Below are 10,854 nucleotides of genomic sequence, written 5' to 3'. Positions count from 1 at the left end.
ATGCTTAATGACTGAGCCACCCAGGCGCCCCGGACTCACCCTTTTAAAGAAGAGCTGTTACAGGCCTCTATCTGCTGGGAGGCCTAAAGGACTTCTCTCACAGAAAACTGCAGAGTTTGAATACTCTGGTTCACACCCCTCCTGTGAGTTCCATAGAGTGAAGCCAAGCTTTAGATAACAAGCTCTGTTCATACCTACTTTGTTCCCCTGGGCTTGTCTTCTCTGCACAAGAACATAGCAAATTCTTGGACAGCTAGGTCCCTAGCTTCTATCTTGTATCCTTCAGATGCCAGAGCCCATGGTGTATGCCTCAGATGCACTTTTTGGTTATGGAATCAGTGTTCGTGCTTCCTCTTCCTTTGACCCAGCTGACCAGCCTCATTGTCATTGCATCAGGATCCAAATGGTTTTTGTTATCTTTTGTATTTTGTTTTAGGCTGCTCTTGTGCACGCCCGCGTCTGTAGCATCCGGTCTATTTTATTGAAAAATGTGTTGTTGGATTTACCCTCAGCTCTGCCTCTTCCTCCCCAACCCTTCCAAAGAAAGCCCTTTGTGTTGAGCAAACAGACTCTAATCTCCACATCTTCCTCTGAGCTCCAACAGGGCTGCCAGGTGAGCATCCCGGCACCAACCTGGAACATCTGTTCGAGTGGTCCAGAGCCGCGGGTAGTGATTGTATGTGCAGTTCTGTTGTCTGATGGGCCCTAGGTCCAGCATGCTCAGAGAGGAAGCCAGGAGCACAAATGTTTGCCTTGCCGGCTGGAAGTCCTAAAAGCAGCTGCCTGCTGATTGATGATAACTTGCATAATGACACTGAGTGTTCACATGCTGCCAGGCATGAGTGAGACCCCGCGAGCTCCCCTGTGCAAGCCCTTGCCGGTTGGCCAAATCCTTATCTTCCAGCATGCAGGCAACAAAACCAGCAAGAGCCAGAAGGTATCTGATCCAAAGATGCCCTTGACAAGCCCAGTGGCTTTAACACAAGGAGGGGGTGGAGGGTATGGGGGGACTTGATGCTTTCCACTTGCAATTTTACTAAGAATACTACGTACAAGGGACTCGAAGCAGACATGACACCTATGTACTGGAATGTCAGGATAGGATACATTAGTATTTTTATGTTTTATGGATAAAATCGACATCTATTATGGAGCTCATAGAATTGACTTCAAGAAACATTTCTTTTTTTTAAGATTTTTTTAAAATGTGTTTCTTTGACAGAGAGAGATCACAATCAGGCAGGCAAAGAGAGAGAGAGAGAGAGGAGGAAGCAGACTCCCCGCTGAGCAGGGATCCCAATGTGGGACTCCATCCCAGGACCCTGAGATCATGACCTGAGCTGAAGGTAGAGGCTTTAACCCACTGAGCCACCCAGGCGCCCCTCAAGAAACATTTCTTAAAAAAAAAAAAAAAATTCCTCTTCTAGTGAGACCAGATTTTAAGAAAGCTACAATACGTTTATTAACTTTCTAGAGAATTTTCTTCACTGCTGTGACAAAAATGTGATCTGTGAAATTAAGATGACCTACCAAAGTGGTTAAAAATGGCACTATAAAATGGAAGATTAGCAATAGGCAATAATTTGCATTAATATTTCTCAAGTTACTCTATTTCATCCATTTTCATTGCCACTGGTTTAGTTAAAAACCTTACCACTTCTGTTGTGATTTATTCTACTGGGTCCTAAATGGTTGCCTTGCCTGCTGTCTTACCCCACTATCTGCCCTTGACCACATGGCCGAGAGATTTCCCCAGGTCACAGGGGGGCAGATGACTCCCATGAACTCTAGTTGCCTTCGGAGGGAAGTGTCCCAACTGTGTTATAGACTAGAGGTTCTGTCATAAATTGCCCCTTCTCTCCAAATGCAGATAAACCTACTCAGCAAAGGGGCTATGAGTTTGCACATGTCTGCTTCTCCATGGACGGAGAACATGTCATTTTATCCCTACATTGCTGGGAACTGCCTTTCACATTGGTAGGCCACTGCACTTACCATGTTGAGTCTGCTCTTAGTCTTAAAAGATGCTATCTGGGGATATTAAAAAAAATTGTCAAAGAAGCATGAGAAACTGGTGGAGATAATTAAAGCACATCATCTTACTAGAGTCTCTGAGGTATCCTCTTATAAAAAGGAAGCAGACTGGCTAGTTTAACCAATTATTTCCCAAACATAGGTGAACTCAGAATACTTGTTTTATTTTTGTTTTTTTTTTAGAAGAGCCTCTCAATTAATGTGTTTCATAGGTCAACAATCTGGAAAATTTACTTTACTTTTCTCCCTCCAACCAGATTCATTGAACATAATCAAATTCTGTGTACAAAGTGACCTGAGCCTGCTGCTTCAAAACAGGGGAGCCTTTCTTACTAATATTTTAATAAGTCAGTCCGTTAAGTGTCAAAAAGCAACTTACTTTATAATTAATAGAAAAGTACCCAATGCACACTAGATAAATGGCTTCACTTCTGGAAATTTCATAGTTCTCTACAAGATAATTAGTACAGGTAGGATCAACCCCCTATGACAGGCTTCTGGAGAAATGATGTGAGCTATCAAGAGGCCACTTTGTGCACTGGCACTGTGATGCCATCATATTTCTGGTTGCTGTTATCTGATTCTACAGATACCACAGGAAAGTCCGTGGGGTCTGAGGTTAGTTCAGCAGCTTGCTGGGCTAGAGCAGGTACCCCCCCAGTGTGCTTCACTTGATGGGGCCCCACAACAACCCAGATTAGGTCCCTGTGAATCTGTGTGCAGGACGCCAACAATAGATGGATTCTTCATCATGTCCTCCAAATGCTGCTTCAAGGTCACCTCTATCCTGCTCACTATTCGCCCAGCCCCAGATCCCACAGTGCATCATGTCCTTCTCCACGCCAGGCTTGGAGTGCATCTCACTCACTCACTCACATGGAAAATTCAGATTACTTTAAGCAAATGGAGAAGATTTCGTAGCTCAAATAATTCACCAGCACAGTGGTGATGATATTCTCAGTTATCCCTCAGTGGTTCTCAACAGAGGATGGTTTTGCCCCTCTTCATCCCACTCCTCGGGAGAACTTTGACAATGTCAGATGACATCCTTGTCACAACTGCAGAAAAGTGGGTGCTTCTGGCATCTAGTGCTGTGTAGATGTTACCACAAGAGAGTCCCCTTCCCCAATGGGGAAATACTTGGTCCAAAATGTCAGCTGTTCCAGAATTTTAAAACTCTGATTATAATTAGGTCTAAACTCTCAAAGTCATTAGGAGTTCTTTGGTATTCCTCTCGCATGTCTTTGGTCAAAGCTGGATTTTATTTTTGAATAGTGGGAAACATGGCTGCTGTTTACATGAGATCAACTTATATCTAGTTCTATGACCTAATAGAAGAAAAGTCTTCCTCGCCAGTTTCAGTGAGAAAAATACCAGCGAGTTCATTTGATTGGTCCAAGTTTGACCATGTGATCATTACAAACTCAATCCCTGTAGATGTTACAACGATCCTGGCTTAGACCATGTACTGGTCTTTGGGGTGAGGGGAGCAAAACTGTATCAGACAAATGCAACATTTATCATGCTTGGAATTCCCTCTCTTATTTTAAAATAGAAACAATAATTTATCTCAATAAATATTGTGAGGCTTATTTTTAATGCATGTAAAAAGTGTGACAGAACATTTGAAAAATGGGACATGTTTAATGGTAGATATTATGATTGGCAGATATACTTTTGAAATATTTTTATTGTGATAATAACACTTAACATGAGATCTACCCTCTTAACACGTTTTTAAGCACACGATAAAGTATTGTTACTATAGGCACAACGTTGTATAGCAGATCTGGAGAATTTATTCATCTTGTGTGACTGAGATTTGATGTCCTTTGAACAGCAACTCCCCACTTCACTCTTCCCTTAACTCTGGTAACCGCCATTTTATTCTCTGTTTCTAAAAGCATGACTATTTTATTTTATTTTTTATAAGGTTTTATTTATTTATTTGACAAAGAGAGAGAGAGACAGCAAGAGAGGGAACACAAGCAGTGGAAGTGGGAGAGAGAGAAGCAGGCTTCTTGCTGAGCAGGGAACCTGAAGCTGGGCTCGATCCCAGGACTCTGGGATCATGACCTGAGCCAGAAGCAGATATTAAACGACTAAGCCCTCCAGACCCCTCTATAGCATAACTTTTTAAAGACCTCATATAAGTAGACTCATATAGTATTTGTTTTTCTCTATCTGGCTTATTTCACTTAGCAAAATATCTTCCAAGTTCATCCTTCTTATCATGGTTTCCTTTGTTTTTAATACTGAATAATATTTTACTTGTGTATATACCACATTTTCTTCATCTGTTTATCTGCCAATGAACATTAGGTTGTGTCTGTATCTTGGCTATCCTGAATAACAGCTGCAATGATCATCAGAGTGCATAGGTTTCTTCTAGATCCTGATTTCAGGGTATTTTGGGTATATGCCCAAAACAGGATTACTGGATCATATGCTAATTCTATTTTTTAATTTTGGGGGGCACGTCCACACAGTTTTCCACAGTGGCTATGCCAGTTTGCATTCCGAGCAATAGTGCACAGGGGTTCTAAATTTTCCACATCCTCACCAACAGGAGTTGTGTTTGATTTGGTTTTGTTTTGCTTTGAAAAGTCCCATTCTAACATAAGTGAAATAACCTCTTGTTGTGGCTTTGATCAGCACTTCTCCAGTGATTAGTTACACAGAGCATCTTTTCATATACCTGTTAGCCATTTCTATTTCTCCTTTGGTGAAATATCTATTTAAACTCTTTGCCCATTTTTTAAGGGTTATTTAATTTTTTTGCTCTTGAGTTGTAGGAGTTTCCTTACACGTTTTGGATATTAATCCTTTATCTAATATATGGTTTGCAAATATCTTCTCTCATTCTGCAGGTTCCCTTTTCATTCTGTTGATTGTTTCCTTTGCTGCACAGACACTTTTCAGTTTAATCAAATCCCACTTGTCTAATTTTGCTTTTGCTGCTTGTGTTTTGGTGTCATATTGATTGGTAGATATTTAATGATTATGCCAATTAAAAGATAAGAAAACAATATAGTCAATCTCTGCTATAAAAAAAAGTATAGTATGCAGTCCAGAAATCATAAAACCCATAGTTTTTACCTCATTTTGATTTTGTTTTTCAAATATCCTTTCAAATTTGCTTTACATTTGCCTGCTAACAGAAGTATACCACAAGCTGATAAAATGTATCTGGTAGCTGTGGTCTCAGGAGTCCATTTAAAGTTGTGAAATATACACAGTTTGAATGTTTGGTGTCAAGGCTGCATTTAAATCCTCAGACCAATTAAGTCTAATTATTGAGTGAATAGTAATACTTTCCTTCAACAATGTGAAGGTTAAATTAAAATACATTTTCAAATTAGAAGGTAACACCTACTAACTGTCAGTCAGTCAAGTATTTATTGGAGGACTTGGTTCAAAAAAAAATAGAGATTAAAAATACTAACGAAGTGAGGCTTTTCTTTTAATGTGAGCATTAAACTTAGATAATGCAAAAACCTTGCTTTTTTAACACAGGACCATGGCAAGCCTAAAACAGACCCTTTGGAAACTCATAAACATAGCCCAGTAAAAGTTTCAGGCATAGGCAAGTTGGAGGTAACTTATGGACTTGGAATCCCAGGAACATCCCATCAGCTATTGTGGAATAACATTAAATCTCACTATTCTTGCTAGCTATATTAAAAATACATAATATTTCTCTTGTTTGACATGAGCTTTTGTGGGGAGCTACAAAACATAAACATAGATAAACACCTGGCTTCAGAGATTTGCACAGGAGAAAAAGAACCTTATAACGGCAGTCAACAAAGAAAACCATTTTATTGGGTATAAAAATTACTGAGTTCAATCTACACGGGGAACAGTGGATGCGTCATGTTCCAAGCTTCCATCCACTGTCCTATAGAAATACTGTACTGAGCTCAAATTTTGCTCACTGGGGAATAGATGAAGCCAAAGGAGCCATGAAGTATGGCCAATATTAACCACTTCCTGTTGATCACTCAATAGGGAATAGGCTCAGTTTTATACTCTATTATATTTTTCAATGAAGTCATTCAACAAATTATAAAGCATGATGCAGCAGTACTGAGGCTTCTACCACCCCACCTCATTACCCACAGGGATAAAATCACCTTATGTTGTCCTCTCCAGTTACACCCTCTCCTTGTCCTTGCCCTTGACTCAACATAGTGTTTCCAAGATTTATTAATCTTAATATATGTAGCTTTAATTCAAACAACCTGTGACTTTTTTTTTTAAAGAAAGAGAGTCATTAATATCTCTGTACCAGCTGTCTGGATACAAGTCTGTGCTAAGCCATTCGACTTTTGTCTAGTTTATTATACACTTACAATAAGCTTGAGAAATTGATCTTATCTTTCCTATTTTTTGTCCTTGCACATTTGGAAAAAATGAGTTTTATAGAATATAAACAACTTGCTCAGTTCATACGACATCACACCAAGCAACATATCAAGTTGAGAGGTTATTTGGGAGGATAAATATATGCTGTTCTTTTAGTTATAAAATGGACCAAATAAATATTTCTAGTTTTCTAGGAAACGATAGAAATGATCTCACATAGGAGATATTAAGATAATATTATCTATTAGATATCTAATTAGATATCTAAGATTAGACATTAGATAGTACTAGGAATTTCTGTTTCACACACTGAAGTTTTCAGGTTTAAAGAATCAGAAAGAATCTATTGTTTTATGTTTCATCTAAGAACTCCATCATATTTGATACACAAAGTAAAGTGGAAAACAGAGGGTATTATTTGACTATTCTACTCTATGAAATATGTGAATTGGTTGTTTACATGTAAGTTCATGATCCTGTATATTCAAACCCATAATGAAGGGGCATCATTCACCATTTAAAAATCTGCTTTATTTGGGCACCTGAGTGGCTCGGTGGGTTAAGCCTCTGCCTTCGGCTCAGGTCATGATCTCAGGGTCCTAGGATCGAGCCCCACATCGGGCTCTCTGCTTAGCGGGGAGCCTGCTTCCTTCTCTCTCTCTCTGCCTGCCTCTCTGCCTAAAAATCTTTTAAAGATTTTATTTATTTATTTGACAGACAGAGATCACAAGTAGACAGAGAGGCAGGCAGAGAGAGAGGAGGAAGCAGGCTCCCTGCTGAGCAGAGAGCCTGATGCGGGGCTCAATCCCAGGACCCTGAGATCATGACCTAAGCCGAAGGCAGAGGCTTAACCCACTGAGCCACCGGGCGCCCCAATAAATAAAATCTTTTAAAAAATCTGCTTTATTTAATACAAAAGAACATAATATAGCAACTGCTCTTACCCCCAAATATTGCCCATTAATACATTTCAGTCATGACCTCCTGTGTTCATAATAGCCACCTTTTAACAATTTGCATGTCTAAATCATGTAGGATAAAATGTTTCAAAACCAATAAATTCAGTTTAATAAATGACCACTATGGCAGCGTAAGTTTAAGAGATTGTAATACAATTTTGTTTTGGTCATGTGATGCTTTCTTCCTACTCCCCCTCTCTTCCTTCCAAAAAGGATGGGTGAGATTTGGGATGAGATTTGGATACATATGCCTACCAACCCATATATTAATAAATGGTTCACTTCTGGCACCATATATGTAGCTCAAAGCCACCTGCTTAATTTTCACTATGTCCTCTGTAAACTATCCATTCCCTTTCTAGATCAAACAAAATGTATTTTCAAAGTATATGTGAAATAACCTTCCTTCATTAAAAAAAAAAAAAAGAAAAATTTAAAACATTGATTTTTTGCACTCAGGTCAATACTCACTCTTTTTCTGAAGGAAGTTTTTAAAAAGTCACAGCAATAAGGAGAAAGAGGTCTCGAGTTAGTTTTTCTGTAATGAAACTACACTTAGCCCACTACAATTTTCAAACAACACCCGCGCTATCAGGGTCATCATTACCTGGGGTGCTGGATGTAAATCAAATGAGGAACACTAAGATAACGGGGGTCTCTTCTATCCCTTTGCTCAGTCATCTTCCCTAAGTTATTCTTTGGTGCCTGAAATGCTATTATTTAATATTCTTACTTTTGATCAACGAATAGGTTGTAACTGGCAGACTCTGGGCCTCAATTCTTGGCAAAAAGCAGCAAAGGGGAACAGAGTTCTTAGCAAAGTGCCTAAGCCTATTAGGGCTTCTACACAGGGAGAGTAAATTATAATTGTATTTGTTTTGACTAAAAGTATGTTACCTCAAAGGGGAGCCATGTTTCTAAACTTTGGCATGATTGCTATTGTGGACCAGATACTTTTTTGTCTTGGGAGTCTGTCCTAGACCTTGGAGGACATTAGGAGCATCCCTGGCCTCTACCCACTAGTTACCAACCCTACCTGCCTCTTGGTAAACTGTGACAGCAAAAAAACAAAAACAAAACAAAACAAAAACAAACACAAAACAAAACAGAAAACAAAACAAAAACCTTTCCAGACATTGCCAAATGTCTGCTGGGGGACACATCACTCCTGGAGGATCACCCTGAGAATCACTGACATAGTCTGGACAAGGAGCATGGACTGGAAATGCTTCCTCACTAGAACAATAGTGTCTGCTGTATAGCAAGAAATCAGTAAATATTTGTGAAATGAATGAATAATTGAAACATCCAACACAAATGACGCTCCATTCATAAAAGAGAATGCTACCCATCTGTTTCAAAGTGAGAGTTTCAATATGTTTGTTAAAGTGGTTGGGTGCTCATGAAATATTAAGTGAATAAAGCCAGTTCCAAGGTTTGTCCAATTTATTCCCATTCTCTGGTATGAAGAAATATATATCTTGAAGTATATGCAAAAATCGTGGCTATGCAAGATGGCAGGATTGCAGACTATTTTCATTTTCTTCTTATGCTTAATTATACTTCATTATGTGCAATATTTTTATAATACAAAGTTTTGTTGTTGGTGTACAGATGACATAGTAAAGAGCAGAGTAGGCCAAACACACCACAGAAAATTCCTTCTAACTCTAAATTCTGCATAACAAGATTTCTGAGAACTAAAACACACTAGGTGTCTGACCTAAGGGGAATAAACTGTTCTCTAAGAACGTTGCTCTGGATATTGCCTGTTTCTAAAAATCACTATCTGTGTGCCCCGTACTGTCCTGGGTACCATGGAGACCCAGGGAAAAGTTCAGAATCTAATTGGGGAAATAAGACCTAGACACACGATACCATCAAAACAAAATGAAACAATATATAATGAGATGTTAAACTGTGTGCTGTGAACACTGCTTCAGGACTTCGTAGAGAAGAGGTCTCCAAGAATCAGTACACTGGAGAAGATGGGACTTCAGTTGAGTTATCAAGGATAAGTAGACTCGGATAAAAGGAGGAGGGGAAAGAGGATGCCAGTGTGGGGAGAAGAGGCAAATACTTTGAGTAAGGGCCCAAAGAGAAAAAGCGAGTGCAGGTAGAAGGCATCAAAAATGCCGATCCCATGGAGACGAGAGGTGTAAGGACCACCTACCAACAGGGACGCAACTGGTATCCTGGGTGTGCTAATGCTCTGTTAAGGAGAAATGTTCCAAACATTACCACAGCTTTGTGTACCTTTGGCCCCTATCACCAGTGGCAGAAGCGTCCAATTCCAGCGAAGGTAACTGTACACAGGCCATAGACACACATTGAGACATTGGGCCCCAGCAATTTTTACCCATTTGTTCTGTTTCTCCATGACCTCCCAAAACACCCAGCCATTATAACCAGGAACTACATACATTGTCTCAAGTGCTCCCTAGAGGGGGGTATTGCCCCCGCTGAGAACTGCCACGGGTCTATGATCTGTCTTCGGATGTTTTGGGCTGTGTGTTCCCTCCACTTCCTACAATTTCATGTGCTTTCTACAAAAGTTGTGAGCCTCACTGTGGGAGAGCAGACTCTTCAGTCAAATACACAGGATTGGGATTTAGGCTGCCCCACCTGCTGACTCTGTAATTTCAAGCAAATTCCTTTACTCCGTTCTCTGTTTTCTCCTATGTAAGCCAGGGCTACTAGGAATGAGTGTGTTATGGGTAGCACTATGTTCCCCAAAAAGAATGTGTTGAAGTCCTAATCCTTGGAAGAAGTGACCTCTGAGTCAAGACCTGGTGAGGAGAAACCAACAAAGCTAATATCAGGAAGCCATCTGTAGTGGGCAGAGAAACAGCTAGTGTCGGTGGGAGGAAGAGCTTGGGACTTAGGAGGATGAATAGAAGTCCCCAGTGACTTATGACCAGGGAGCACATGGTAGGCTAGCATGCAGCTAATTCAGAGTTAGTGAGGAGTTAGTTTATGGAAGACCTGGGGTGGGGTGGGTCACACTTGACATTGGTTTGAAATAATTCTTCGTGCAATGAAAGGCATTTGGATGATTTTCAGGTAAAGAAAAGGAAAAGTAAGAGAGCTTAAGGAGAGGGGGGAGAAATCAAGATTCCAAGGAAAGGACTCCTTCCTAGGGAGATTTAACCTTATACATTGTTATCATTTTTCAAACAATTCAGTTGCCTGCATGGATCTAACATACGTCATCGTTGGAGTTTGTAAACCACAGTGGTTAAGAGCAAAGGATCTGGAATCCAAGGACCGGGTAGTAACCTCAGCCCTATCATGTCATGGAGCGTGGCCTTGGGCAAGTTACATTTAGGCTTCAGTCTCCCAGTCTCTAAAATAAGAAATGCCTAAGATAGGCCATTATCTCCTAGCCTCAAACCTAAAAAACACATTAAATGTTAGTGATTTTTATGAACTCCCACTGTCATCCTCAACCTATACAGTCTATCATGGCAGAGAGCTTTGCACATGGTACTTG

At 40.0% G+C, this 10,854-nt stretch overlaps 1 pseudogene; it reads right to left on the bottom strand.

Annotated features, from left to right (window-relative positions):
• Positions 1-2,552: 2,552 nt before the first annotated feature.
• Positions 2,553-10,574, bottom strand: LOC131807820 (ragulator complex protein LAMTOR5-like; annotated as a pseudogene).
• Positions 10,575-10,854: the final 280 nt, after the last annotated feature.

Source organism: Mustela lutreola, chromosome 9, assembly GCF_030435805.1.
Source record: "Mustela lutreola isolate mMusLut2 chromosome 9, mMusLut2.pri, whole genome shotgun sequence".
Lineage (NCBI taxonomy): Eukaryota > Metazoa > Chordata > Mammalia > Carnivora > Mustelidae > Mustela > Mustela lutreola.
The sequence above is the reverse complement of the archived record's forward strand: the minus strand, read 5'-3'. Positions and strand labels throughout refer to the sequence as shown.